Source organism: Ascaphus truei, chromosome 2 (genome assembly GCF_040206685.1).
Source record: "Ascaphus truei isolate aAscTru1 chromosome 2, aAscTru1.hap1, whole genome shotgun sequence".
NCBI lineage: Eukaryota > Metazoa > Chordata > Amphibia > Anura > Ascaphidae > Ascaphus > Ascaphus truei.
The window spans coordinates 465290575-465303213 of NC_134484.1; the positions used below are offsets into that span (position 1 = coordinate 465290575).

The window sequence follows — 12639 nt, forward strand, 5'->3', positions numbered from 1 at the left end:
TGGTTAATTAGGGCAAAACCAAATAAAGTAAATCACACAGGGGAGTCATCCCCAAAATTTACACAATTAGCAAAGATAACACACGTCACACAACATACAATTTTCTACAGCAAGACCAAAAAAAACCAGAACCCATCACAAACATCCCATGCATGTCTTTACTCTGCAAAATAAATGACATTAAGTATCACTTACTTTAATTCCCCCCCCCCATACCATGGTATAATCCACCCTGGATGGTATGCAGGAAGGAAACGCCCCTTGTCTCTTTAACAGAGGCTGCCCCATGGCTGCGAGTGTAACATGCATTAAAACTGTGCTGCACGTTAACCATCCCTGCATTATACTGACTGACCTCAGGACACCACATTAAAGGTTAGTAAAGTTTAAAGGTAAAGAAAAAGATCAGATCGCTGGGCCCAGCAACAAGAAAAAGAGACCAGTGGTGCACTTGATGCCAGAAAGCAAACATGCATTTAACTTACACAATTGTACAAGCAGCCCGGCCACGCAGGGTGTCTACAACAGTTATGTATAACTTCCTTACAACTGTGTGTGTGTGTTTTTGTGTATTTATTTTGTGTGTGTATATATATATTATCTTTAAGTGCAACGGGATAAGTTCAAAAATAAGCCATTTAACAATGTTATGTTACAATGAAAAAGAAACTCAAGTTGAAGGTATAAATGCTTATCTTGGCTGAAACTGCACTGTACTTGTGGTTACTGAATCCTCTGAGCCTCTCTCGCTCCGTTGAGCTCAAAGTAGCATTTGTAGGTACACAGCGCACAGGAGAGAGGCTTCTCAGACTTGCAGTGGTGCCCAAACTTTCTGTGCTGCAGACCTGTAATGCAGTGTTAAATGACATCATGTGACGCTGCGTCTCCATGGCAACGGTCCGGATTGCCATGGGTGGAGATGTTTACTTATGCCGGGTAAATGAGCCTTGCCCACCATAAAGTAGACTGTGCACCCACAAGAATTGTGTAGTTGTATTGTATGTCTTTATTTATATAGCGCCATTAATGTACATAGCGCATGATATTAAGCATTTTTAACATCATGTTTGTCATGGTATGTTACATAATATTAATAAATGTCTCATTTTTGAGGTTATCCCGTTGCACTTCCTTATAGATAATTGCATTTTTGTATTCGAGGTAAGGAACATAAATTGTTAGTCCAAATAAAAAATGTGTAGTGCAGAATGAATGAGTTCTTCAGTATTATCACAACAGGACTAACGTGTGTGTGTGTGTGTGTATATGTTGTGTGTGTGTGTGTGTGTATGCATACATACACACACATACATACACACACATACACGCACATACACGCACATACACGCACATACACGCACATACACGCACATACACGCACATACACACACATACACACACATACACACACACACACACACACATACACATACACACTTTTAACTTCTTTAACTTCTTTTTTTTTTATTTTAAACTAGTACATTATCGTCCGTTGGGGCTACTCCATTATCTCCACCTGAACCAGAAAGACGAGGTAGAGGACATCGAGCACGTGGCGCAAGAATGAGAGGACGTGGCAGAGGTTTATTTGTGGCTGGGCAACATGTGGAGAATGAAGACAATATATATCCGCCACGTGTAGAAATTGAGGTAAATATTTTTTGTGTATTGTACGTATCGATGTATTGTATGTCATTGATGAAAGAATTTTGACAAACAATATACTTTCATTTTTGTTAACATTTCAGGCAATGGTTGCAAGTCTAACCAACGAGGAGTTGAATCGAACCATGGTTGATCTGGTCTTAATGTACCCCAATGTCTACTTTGGCTTGTTGCCACCATCTCCACCAACTCAAGATCCAAACTCTCCGAATTGGTGCGCATGTGGAAAGTGCAGACCGACGCCCACCCCAGAAGAAAGAGTATGCTGTGGCATGACTCCACAAACATGCACGTCAGAGTCACAATTATTTTCATTAATATGTCTTACCGAGACCGTTCTTGCTATAGCTGCCACGGCACGCGATGACTTTCTTGGCAATCCTTTGCCCTTGGCACGCGATAGAAATCGTGAGTTACGGCACTGTGCATACCGGCAATTTATCCTATGGAAGTACGGAAGGATAGGTGCCGTACAGCGCCCTGTAATTCCTTCGTGTTGTGTGTGGAAAATTAGGACAACATTTCCTGATTAACACAATCATTATGTTGGGTTTTTGCCACACAGATTTAGTCATTAGATTTTCATATTGATCTTTTTTTTTGTTACATGTTGTTTGGATACTGTGTCAATCTGTTTAATAAAAGTGTTATACTTGCCCAGTTTTATATTTGTGTGCGGTTGAAGTTATCTGACACGCATATGTGTATGCAAGTATTGATATTTAATAAAACCGTGAGCTTGTCTGGACCAGTGATTAACAAACCACTGTTTCCACCTTCAATTACACCACATATCATCCTCCACACCACAAAAAAGCATTATTCTACACAAAGACATTACTCATTCCCTTTTTTTTCTCCCACTTCAAACATATCAGCTGTGCACCGGGCAATTCCTAAAATGCATGGAGATGAGGCTTCTCTCTCTCTCTCTCTCTCTCTCTGTGCCATGCTGTAGGACAGAGCTTTCCAAACTGTTTGTCGCGACACGTTAGTGTGTTGGCTGCAGTGTGCAGGTGTGTCGCGCGAACGTAACAAGAAACCTCTGAGCGGTGCGCAAACTGGAGGACGCAGGATTATTTAGGGGGGGCGCGTGCGGTCGGGGCCGCCAACGGTTGGGTTTGCCGGTCGGTGCGCCATCTTCTTCACAAAACTGGTCACCACAGGGTGACAGGCGGGCGCTGGGGGAAAATAGATAAAAATCCACCCACCTAACTGGTTGGTGCCTTTTCCTGCATGGAGCGAGTAAGGTAAGTACAGCTCCATGCCCCGTCTGGTCCGAATTGGCCCCCTACTCCGATTGTGTGTGTGTGTTGACACCAATCCACAGTCAGTCACCCCGCCTCTCTCTCACCCTCTCTCTGTATGTTACTCATAAATGACAACAATCTTAGAAATGTATGTTATTATCTTACAAATTATATATTTTTAAAAATATAAATGAAAGGTTATGAGATGTTGTGTCCCCATACATTTCATTATTACAATTTATACAAGTTATGTATGTGTCCGTATCTCTTATAAGGGGTTAGTAGTTTAACCTCCGGTTTGCTAGTAAAACTTAATTACTGTGTCGCGAAATGATGCATGTCTAAAAAGTGTGTCACCAACATGAAACGTTTGGAAATCTCTGCCCTAGGAGGTGCATCACCATGTCTAAATGAAGTATGTTTTTCCTTAAGGCCGTGACACACTGACTGTTATTTATATGCACATTACATTATTTATGTTTCTTATTTTGTGAAAGTATTGGTATGTTTTAATTCATGCTTTTTGTTCCCATTTGTATATATACTGTGTGTATATGTGTATATGTGTGTATATATATATATATATATATATATATATATATCTCTGCAAGTACAGAACCCAAAGTTGCATAAAATACAAGGTTTTAATCGAATAACAACATACAGTAATGGCTGTTAGCATGCCAAAATTAGAATGTGATTAAACAATGGAGTTTGACAAAAAAAATACTAACACAGTAATGCTATGGATTTTCTAAATGATCAGTGTGTAAAACGCCTGTTCATTTTGTAACATTTTTTTTTTAAAATGCAAGGCTAATTTTTGTCCTGACTAGCCGGTACGCTAGCCACTCTCAACTTGTGCTGCTCAACCAATGTCCTCACACTTGGACGCGGCACGGGTACAATCGTTGGCTGTATACGTCGAGGATCATTTTCAGCTAACGTATGAAAAATGCCCTTGTCCACCACCTTTCTCTGAATTATGTCTGTCATAATAACTGGAATATAATCAAAAGTTTTTTTTGACAATGAATGAGCACCGCTGACCATCGTCTGCTTCTTTTTGAGTAACTTGATCGGTGTCTGAAAAACAATTTAGAAAATTATATTAACATCCATTATTTAGATAATATCTTCAGTACAGGGCATTGCAGAGCAAGCACACTGCACACTAGGGAAGAAGCGCACGCGCTCACAAGCAGCAGACTCCCACCCTGCTGTCCTCTGAGACTTATTTGAGCGAGCTCGGGGAGGTTCGTGTAATCGGGCAAAGCCGTCACAGCCCGCGCGCGAGGTGCATGTCTGATCTATAGTTGCAGTATTAATTAATTCTTACCGCACAGATCCATCAGTGTTCAACTATTTTTTATGTCCTAAGTGCCAGTTGTAATCGAAGGCAGCTAGCTGGGTTCGTGCCAGAAATGCATAATTTCTAAATAAATAAAATACACTGTAATTTATAATAACAGTTTACTGGTCGTTGACATAATTATATTCACTTACTGAAAAGAGAATCGCTTTGAAGTGTACATCAGTATATGATTGTGGTAACTGTCTAGTTCACTTGTAGACCTATAAGATACAAGAAACAAATGGCTCACCTGGTGAAGTAATATTGTGGACCGGGGGTGGGGGTTTTGGAGAAGGATTGAAAGCGATGTTCTGTTTCCATTTTGTCTGTTATGTTTTTTTGTATCCATTTTGTGTGTAAGAATGACGAGCGAATGAGTTTTTACTCTTGGCAGATTTACGACTGGGCATGTAATATACGCCCACACGTCTAAGGCCTGGGACATAGTAGATTAAGCTGTGCTGAGCCGCGCTGAGCAGATGCACTTACCCCCTGCATCTGTCACCAGCGCGGCTTTAGCAGCTGCTTCCGCATGCGTGCAGATGCGTGCGGAGGCTCAGAAAATTTCAGCAGACAGGCAAATTTAAAATTTGCCGCTCAGGGAAGCGGAGGAGCGGTCACGTGACCGCTCACATCCAATGGGAGCGAGGGACTAGCCCCGCCTCCCGCTCTGCCCCGCCTCCGCCCCCAGAGCGCGCTCACTGCCTTGCCTGCCAGGACACAAAAAAGCTCCAGTTTGAGCAGGCGAGGCAGAGCAGGAGCGCGGATCAGCGTGGCCCGAGGCACCATGCCCGAGGCCTAAGAGTAAGGTGGTAGCTGGTTCCTATACTGAGCTGTTTGAATCTAGTTTTATCAATATAAAAAGAGTATAGTCTTGCACACCTAAAGTAATGTAAGCGAAAATACTTGCGTTTAGGATAGTGCCGGTGCAACCTGGTTCAGGCAAAACCTGTCTAGGTGAGATCCTGGGTATACAGCAGTGAAATAGGAGAACGAGAGCACTATGGATTTTTTAAAAGAAATGTATTCTTTCAGTGGCTCACGACGTTTCGAACTGCACAGAGTTCTTTCTCAAGTGAGTGGTCGTCATTTGAGAGAGACCTCTGTGCAGTTTGAAACGTCGTGTGTGCCACTTAAAGAATTAATGTCTTAAAAAAAATCTGTAGTGCTCTGGATCTCCTATTTCACTTATGAATATAGTTTTAACGATCTGTAAGATGATTGGCTTAAGAATTAGGGAGTGGGTAGTGTAATCTGCCTAGTAACACATTTTAGACAAATGAAATGTATAAAAAAGCCTGCTTGGACACTGGCTGACAGTCGCATAGACTTTTGAATGTGTATGATCAGACTTTACAATAAACGCCGTATTATCAAACAAACCCTGTTTGTCCGTTTGCGAACATTGACACACTCAACTTATATATAGGTGTATACTTTTTTTTTGTAGAGGTTAATCATACCTTGCATTGGTGCAGAAACGAAGTTTGCTCATTAACCACTTATCATACACTACTTCTGCCAGAGCGTTATGTGCAGGTGAATTTTCATTCAAACATTTCTTGTCCGAATCTGTTATTGGTTCATGTTGACACTTTTCTACGGCTCCAGGCTCTGTGATCGGCCACTCATGACTATTTTGGGTGTGATAAAGCACCCCTCTCCAACAAGGCTGTGAATGAAGTACATATTAGTACAGTATTTAAAATAAATACATTTCTAACTATCGTTTCTTAAAAACAAACCTGAAGAACAACAAAATCTCCTTGACATATGAAACAGGAATACCAGAAATGGTTCACAATAAACGTGATCCATTGCCGCAAATCAACATTTTTCTTATTTGATTTGCCTGGAAAAGAAAAAAAAAAGTATTTCTAAAGTAAATTGTAATTAAAACTTTAAATATGGATATATTGCTAAATTTGAGCAATACATTACCTGAACAAGTCTTTTAAGTACAGCCTTGCTTGTGTGTCACATATCCAACTGATGTTTTTTTATTTCTGGATAGTTTTTTTCCTTTATAACAGAAAAAGGTCATTTCTATAACTTTTTAAAAGATACACAAACAGATTTAAAATATATTTAAGTAATGTTAGAAGCAAAACTTACAAAGAAATTTGAGGATGAGCATCTGTGACAATCGTAGACACCGTCATCTCATTGTCAAGCAAGTCTTTCAATCCCACTTTGAATCCTATAGTTTCCATATTTGGCAATTTGCCTTGTGCTTCTCTGACATCAACTACTTTAATATCAAGAATTTGTTTAGTAGTATAGTTCATGAATGTGTAAGTTAAATATTTTGATGAATATCCAGGACTATTATTTCGTCCGTCACCCATCAAAGTAATGGGACTTGTGATAGTGCTTTGAATTTCCTTCTGCATGTCACCCCAGTATGCTTTAATTGATGGCACAATTACATTTCTTTGAAATGAATAAAAATGTGTTTTTCCTACACTCTTCATGTTTAAAATTGGTGGCATTAGTGCAATCTTGGCAAAATTGTTGCCACTCCAAAAAATTGATGAAGACAACATTACATTTCCAAACGGTGTTTGCCCAAGACGTGGTTGTGACCACCAGTCCCATGTGTGGCTCTTTGCACTTGTGATAAACACATGAGCTGCTGTTCCAACAGCCTTCCCCGTTATATTCACATCCTCATTACACCACTTAATGAAACAATTGTGAAATAGCATATGAAGCAGAATCAGCAAAGAATCCTCATATACAATATATGATGTCATCTCAGCTAGACAATCTGCTGTTGGCAATGTGCTTTCCGGGTTTCTCAACACCTTGATCTTCATCATCAATTTCAAAATCCAATACATCTTCCCCCATTGTGGTGTCTCAGGATTACTTTTTTGAAAACTGCATGTGTGGGGGAATAAATAAATAAATCATGAAACGATAATCTTTTTAACATAATACTGATAAAAATTAACATTAATAATATACATACTGTTCAGGCAACAAGTGAAAAAAGAGATGTCGTCTGTATCCTCGCATACTTCCGAAGAGGAGTAACTCTTCCAGATGTTGAGTGCTTCCGCTGATAATTAAAAGTTGGAAATTTATATACATATATACAAACAAACACACGTGTACAGAGGTAGTATAATGGCCGAGGAGGATCACATGGGGTGCATGCATAGACCAGGAGGGTCAAGACTGCAGACAGTCTCTTGGGCAAATATGTAAACAGTGTGCCAGAGCAGACCAGTGTCACCAAAAGATACTGTGCCTCTAATCATCTATTGAGCAACTGTGCTCTGACAGATTGCAGACTCAGATCTTTCTCTCTTCTGTACACATCTCTGATTACAGCAGATATGTGCAAATAGAGAGAACAGAGGCTGCAGTGAGTCAGATCGGGGAGTATGGAGGACGGCGGGATCACCTCACCCTCAATGGAGTAAGCCTCATCTGCCACCCCACTTCATGCACACCAGAAAATAAAAAGGTTACTCACCTGCTACTGCTCAAAACTGTATGACATTGGTATGATGGAATTGGTGTGGAAGTAAATAGTTTCTCTTTTTTTGTAAGAGTGTATTCTTTTGCAATGTAATTCCACTACTTCCTGCAGTACATTCATCCATACTTTGTGTTACAGATGGTTGAGGTTTTGAAATAGAAATTACTTCATCATGGGCCCTAAGTGCATCACATGCCTCTGTAATCTCCGGCAACCGCTCGATTACCTGCATCTCTTGTGCATATACAGTGTTGTAGGGCAATAAACCATGTTCTATTAATAAATTGAAAAGATGTTAAAAAAAATTTAATAACTACATTAAAAATAATAAATGACGTTCTTTACTTACCAACATTCTTTTGCATTTCTTCAAATTTTCTGTAATATAACTGGAAAATTCAGACAATACAGAAACCAAAGTATTGTATGTACCGTACAGTACAGTTAATCTAGAGGGTTATTCTCTTTTTCGGAAGAATCGAACAAATAGAAGGGGAGGTTGAGTATGTTTATATGTTAAACCGGATCTAAAACCTATTATAAGGGATGATGTCTATGAAGGGAATGATGAAAATGTAGAGACCTTGTGGATAGAAATTAGCAGTGGAGGTAAAAGTATAAAGAAAATGTTTGTGGGAATATGCTATAAACCACCAAATATCTGTGAGATTGAGGAAACTAAAATACTTTTGCAAATGGAGAAGGCATCAAACTGGGTCATGTTTGCATAATGGGGGATTTTAATTATCTACACATAGACTGGGGCAATGAGATTAGCGTTACAACAAAAGGAAACAGGTTTTTGGGGGTGCTTAAAGACAATTATATGACCCAAATTATTGAGGAACCAACCAGGAGAGGGGCAGTTCTGGATTTGGTCATATCAAACAATGTAGAAGTAATAACAAATATTCAAGTCCTGGAACATTTGGGTAACCGTGATCATAACATGGTCTCATTTGAAATAAATTATCAAAAAACAGATTACTTGGGTTCAACAAAGACCTTAAACTTTAGAAAGGCAGATTTTAATAAACTGAGGTCTAATCTAGTAGTAATACACTGGGTTGATGTTTTTGCAGGGAAAAATGTAGAAGATAAATGGCCAGTCTTTAAAACATTGTTAGAAAAGCACACTTATCAGTTTATACCCTTGGGTAATAAGTATAAAAAAAATAAGTCAAAAACCAATGTGGCTAAATAAACAGGTAGGGGAGGAAATGGACAAGAAGAGGAAGGCGTTTAGATTCTTTAAGTCAGAAGGGACAGAGACATCGTATCAGAATTATAAGGAATGTAACAAAAATTGCAAAAGGGCAATCAAATTAGCAAAAATGGATAATGAAAAAAGGATTGCAATAGAAAGTAAGGTCAACCCTAAAAAGTTCTTTAAGTACCTTAATAACAAAAAAATGAGAAAAGAAAATATAGGACCCTTTCAGTGTGAGATGGGTAGGCAGATTATTGGAGATAAGGGAAAAGCTGAGGTATTAAACAAATTCTTTGCCTCTGTGTTTACCAGGGAAGAATCAAGTTCAATAGTAGTGCCGCAGGAGGAAGCCACAACCTCCATATTAATGAGGAAGAAGTTCATAAGCGACTTGAAAAAATTAAAGTTAATAAGGCACCTGGCCCCGATGGCATACATCCAAGAGTTCTCATGGAGTTAAGCTCAGTAATAGCAAAACCATTATATTTAATATTCAAGGACTCCATTTCCACAGGCTCAGTACCACAAGATTGGCGTAAAGCAGATGTGGTGCCTATATTTAAAAAGGGAGCTAGATCACAACCGAGAAATTACAGACCTGTAAGCCTGACTTCAATAGTAGGGAAACTACTTGAAGGTTTAATATGGGATAATATTTAGGAATACCTAACGGAAAACAAAATTATTAGTAATAGTCAGCATGGATTTATGAAGGATAGATCTTGCCAAACTAACCTTATTTGTTTCTTTGAGGAGGTAAGTAGGAATTTAGACCAGGGTAATGCAGTTGATGTGGTCTACTTAGATTTTGCAAAGGCTTTTGATACGGTTTCACACAAGAGGTTGGTGTACAAAATAAAGAAAATTGGACTCAGTAATAATATATGCACCTGGATTGAAAACTGGTTAAAGGACAGACAATAGAGGGTTGTCATAAATGGAACTTTTTCAGGTTGGGCTAAAGTCGTGAGTGGAGTACCTCAAGGATCGGTACTGTGACCCCTGCTTTTTAACTTGTTTATTAATGACCTTGAGGTTGGAATCTTTGCTGATGATACTAAATTGTGTAAGGTAATAGAATCAGAGCAGGATGTAATTTCGCTTCAGAAAGACTTGGAGAGACTCGAAACGTGGGCAGGTAAATGGCAGATGAGGTTTAATACAGATAAATGTAAGGTTATGCATTTGGGATGCAAGAATAAAAAGGCGACTTACAAATTAAATGGAGATACCTGTATATTGAGGGAATCCTTGATGGAGAAGGATTTAGGAGTGATTGTAGACAGCAGGCTTAGCAATAGTGCCCAATGTCATGCAGTAGCTGCAAAGGCAAACAAGATCTTATCTTGCATCAAACGGGCAATGGATGGAAGGGAAGTAAACATAATTATGCCCCTTTACAAAGCATTAGTAAGACCACACCTTGAATATGGAGTACAATTTTTGGCACCAATCCTAAGAAAAGACATTATGGAACTAGAGAGAGTGCAGAGAAGAGCCACCAAATTAATAAAGGGGATGGACATTCTAATTTATGAGGAGAGGCTAGCTAAATTAGATTTATTTACATGAGAAAAGAGGCATCTAAGAGGGGATATGATAACTATATACAAATATATTCAGGGACAATACAAGGAGCTTTCAAAATAACTATTCATCCCACGGGCAGTACTAAGGGCTTGGGCCATCCCTTAAGGTTGGAGGAAAGGAAATTTCACCAGCAACAAAGGAAAGGGTTCTTTACAGTAAGGGCAGTTAAAATGTGGAATTCATTACCCATGGAGACTGTGATGGCAGATACAATAGATTTGTTCAAAAAAAGGTTGGACATCTTTTTAGATGGGAAAGGTTGGACATCTTTTTAGATGGGAAAGGTATACAGGGATATACCAAATAAGTATACATGGGAAGGATGTTGATCCAGGGATTAATCCGATTGCCAATTCTTGGAGTCAGGAAGGAATTAATTTTTCCCCTTAATGGGGTTTTTTGTTTGCCTTCCTCTGGATCAATAAGTAAGTATAGATATAGGATAAAGTATCTGTTGTCTAAATTTAGCATAGGTTGAACTTGATGGACCTACGTCTTTTTTCAACCTCATCTACTATGTAACTATGTATGTATCAAAAATAAAAAAACAAAATTATAACAAAAAGAAATATCAATAGCAATTATACATACTTTTTATATTCTTACCTAAACGTACCCAGTAGGTACAAAGCAAGCTCTTCATGTCTCGAAAATCCCCTTTCCTTTTTTAGATTCATCCATAAAGGAAAAGCAGAACCAGGATGTATACGACTTTTCTGCGATTTTATTAAAGCTTCCTTGCGACGCTTCTCTTTAGTATCAGGTGTAAACAATGGCGGACGACCACGTTTACTGCTTGCGCCAGACATGATTCCCAAGATGAATCTGAAAAAAAAACATTATTTACATTATTGTTCATAATATAACGTGTACGTGTACGTGTGTACACACACACACACGCCCCCACTTAAAAAAAAAATGGAATAAATGTGTACATTGAGTGTGTGAACAGTCTGGGTGTGTTGGTGCGGTTGCGTGCTTCCCTGCGCAGGTTACTGGTAACCTGTTCGCTGCCCGCAACTGTGGGAGCGGGGTGGGGGGGTGGGGTACGGGGTCCACAGGCAGCATTTGAGGCGCTTCCTCCACACCCTGCCTCCGTGGTTGCTGCATGGTGCGGGAGGAACAAGGTTGGCGTGTGTTCGCCATGGCACGTCCACATCCGGCCCACGTTCTCCTCGGGTGCCCTTGTGTGGGGGGAGACAGGATTGGATGGGGGGGGGGGGTGGCACCCACTAGACGCCACTCATCCCACCCTGGCCGGTCACTCGGCTTCCCTGCGCATGTATGCCGAGACATCAGAACATGCGCACCGGGAACTCTGGTCGAAGTATTATTTTGTGCATGCACAAAGCCCGTGGAACCAATAGCGCAGCTGCAGCATCCCGTGGCGCCCGGATTTGTCAAGCACTGTGTGAGTGTATACATACGTGTGTGTGATAGAGATAGATATATACACATACACACACACACATATATATATATATATATATTGTGACATAGTCCAAAGATGTTAGGCAGCTTTCTGCCCCTTTTTTAGGTCAGAAAGTGCAGGAATAGTTAAAAATGATCCGTTCCACAGCTTCCCATTAACTCAGGCAGCTGGATGGAAAATCCAGACCACAGATTACAATGGCTCTAGTTCTCCCTCACCTGCTCTTCTAATCACATGCACAGGTATTTAGAGCAGAGAGGTTTTGCATTTCACTCTCTCTCCTTAGAGCCTGGAGGCTGGGGGTATCGCTGCTCCCCGGAATCCAGTTCGGGGTGGACGGCCCCTCTAAGTATCATAGTACCAGAGGATTTGCCTGGACACTTGGGACCGTGTTCCCACCACGAACAGATAAGACAAAACAAAACAAATGTTAATTGCTGTTGCTAAAAGACTGTGCTGTATCTAGTGACCCTAAATGAGAGGGCATTGTTTTAAGCTGGGGGAACCAGTTTAGTTGGCCCAGTTACTTCGCAGTTAGAGGCTGATTCTGATGTGTAGTTAGTTCCCTGAAAGGGATAGCATTTCTTTATATGATTTGGTTTTTATTTCTTAAAAGTGACACTGTGTGAAATGCTATGACACTGATAT

The 12639-nt window shown here is 40.0% G+C and overlaps 2 long non-coding RNA genes across 2 annotated transcripts; one reads left to right on the plus strand and one right to left on the minus strand.

The window, feature by feature from the left end:
• Positions 1–244: 244 nt before the first annotated feature.
• LOC142488820 (uncharacterized) lies at positions 245–2321 on the plus strand. Its single transcript, XR_012799680.1, has 3 exons — positions 245–375; positions 1479–1650; positions 1749–2321. It is a non-coding gene; the product is annotated as an uncharacterized LOC142488820 (long non-coding RNA).
• Positions 2322–3603: 1282 nt separating this feature from the next.
• LOC142488821 (uncharacterized) lies at positions 3604–6346 on the minus strand. The gene is made up of 3 exons (XR_012799681.1): positions 5733–6346; positions 4422–4490; positions 3604–4001 (listed from the first exon to the last, which is right to left on the minus strand). It is a non-coding gene; the product is annotated as an uncharacterized LOC142488821 (long non-coding RNA).
• Positions 6347–12639: the final 6293 nt, after the last annotated feature.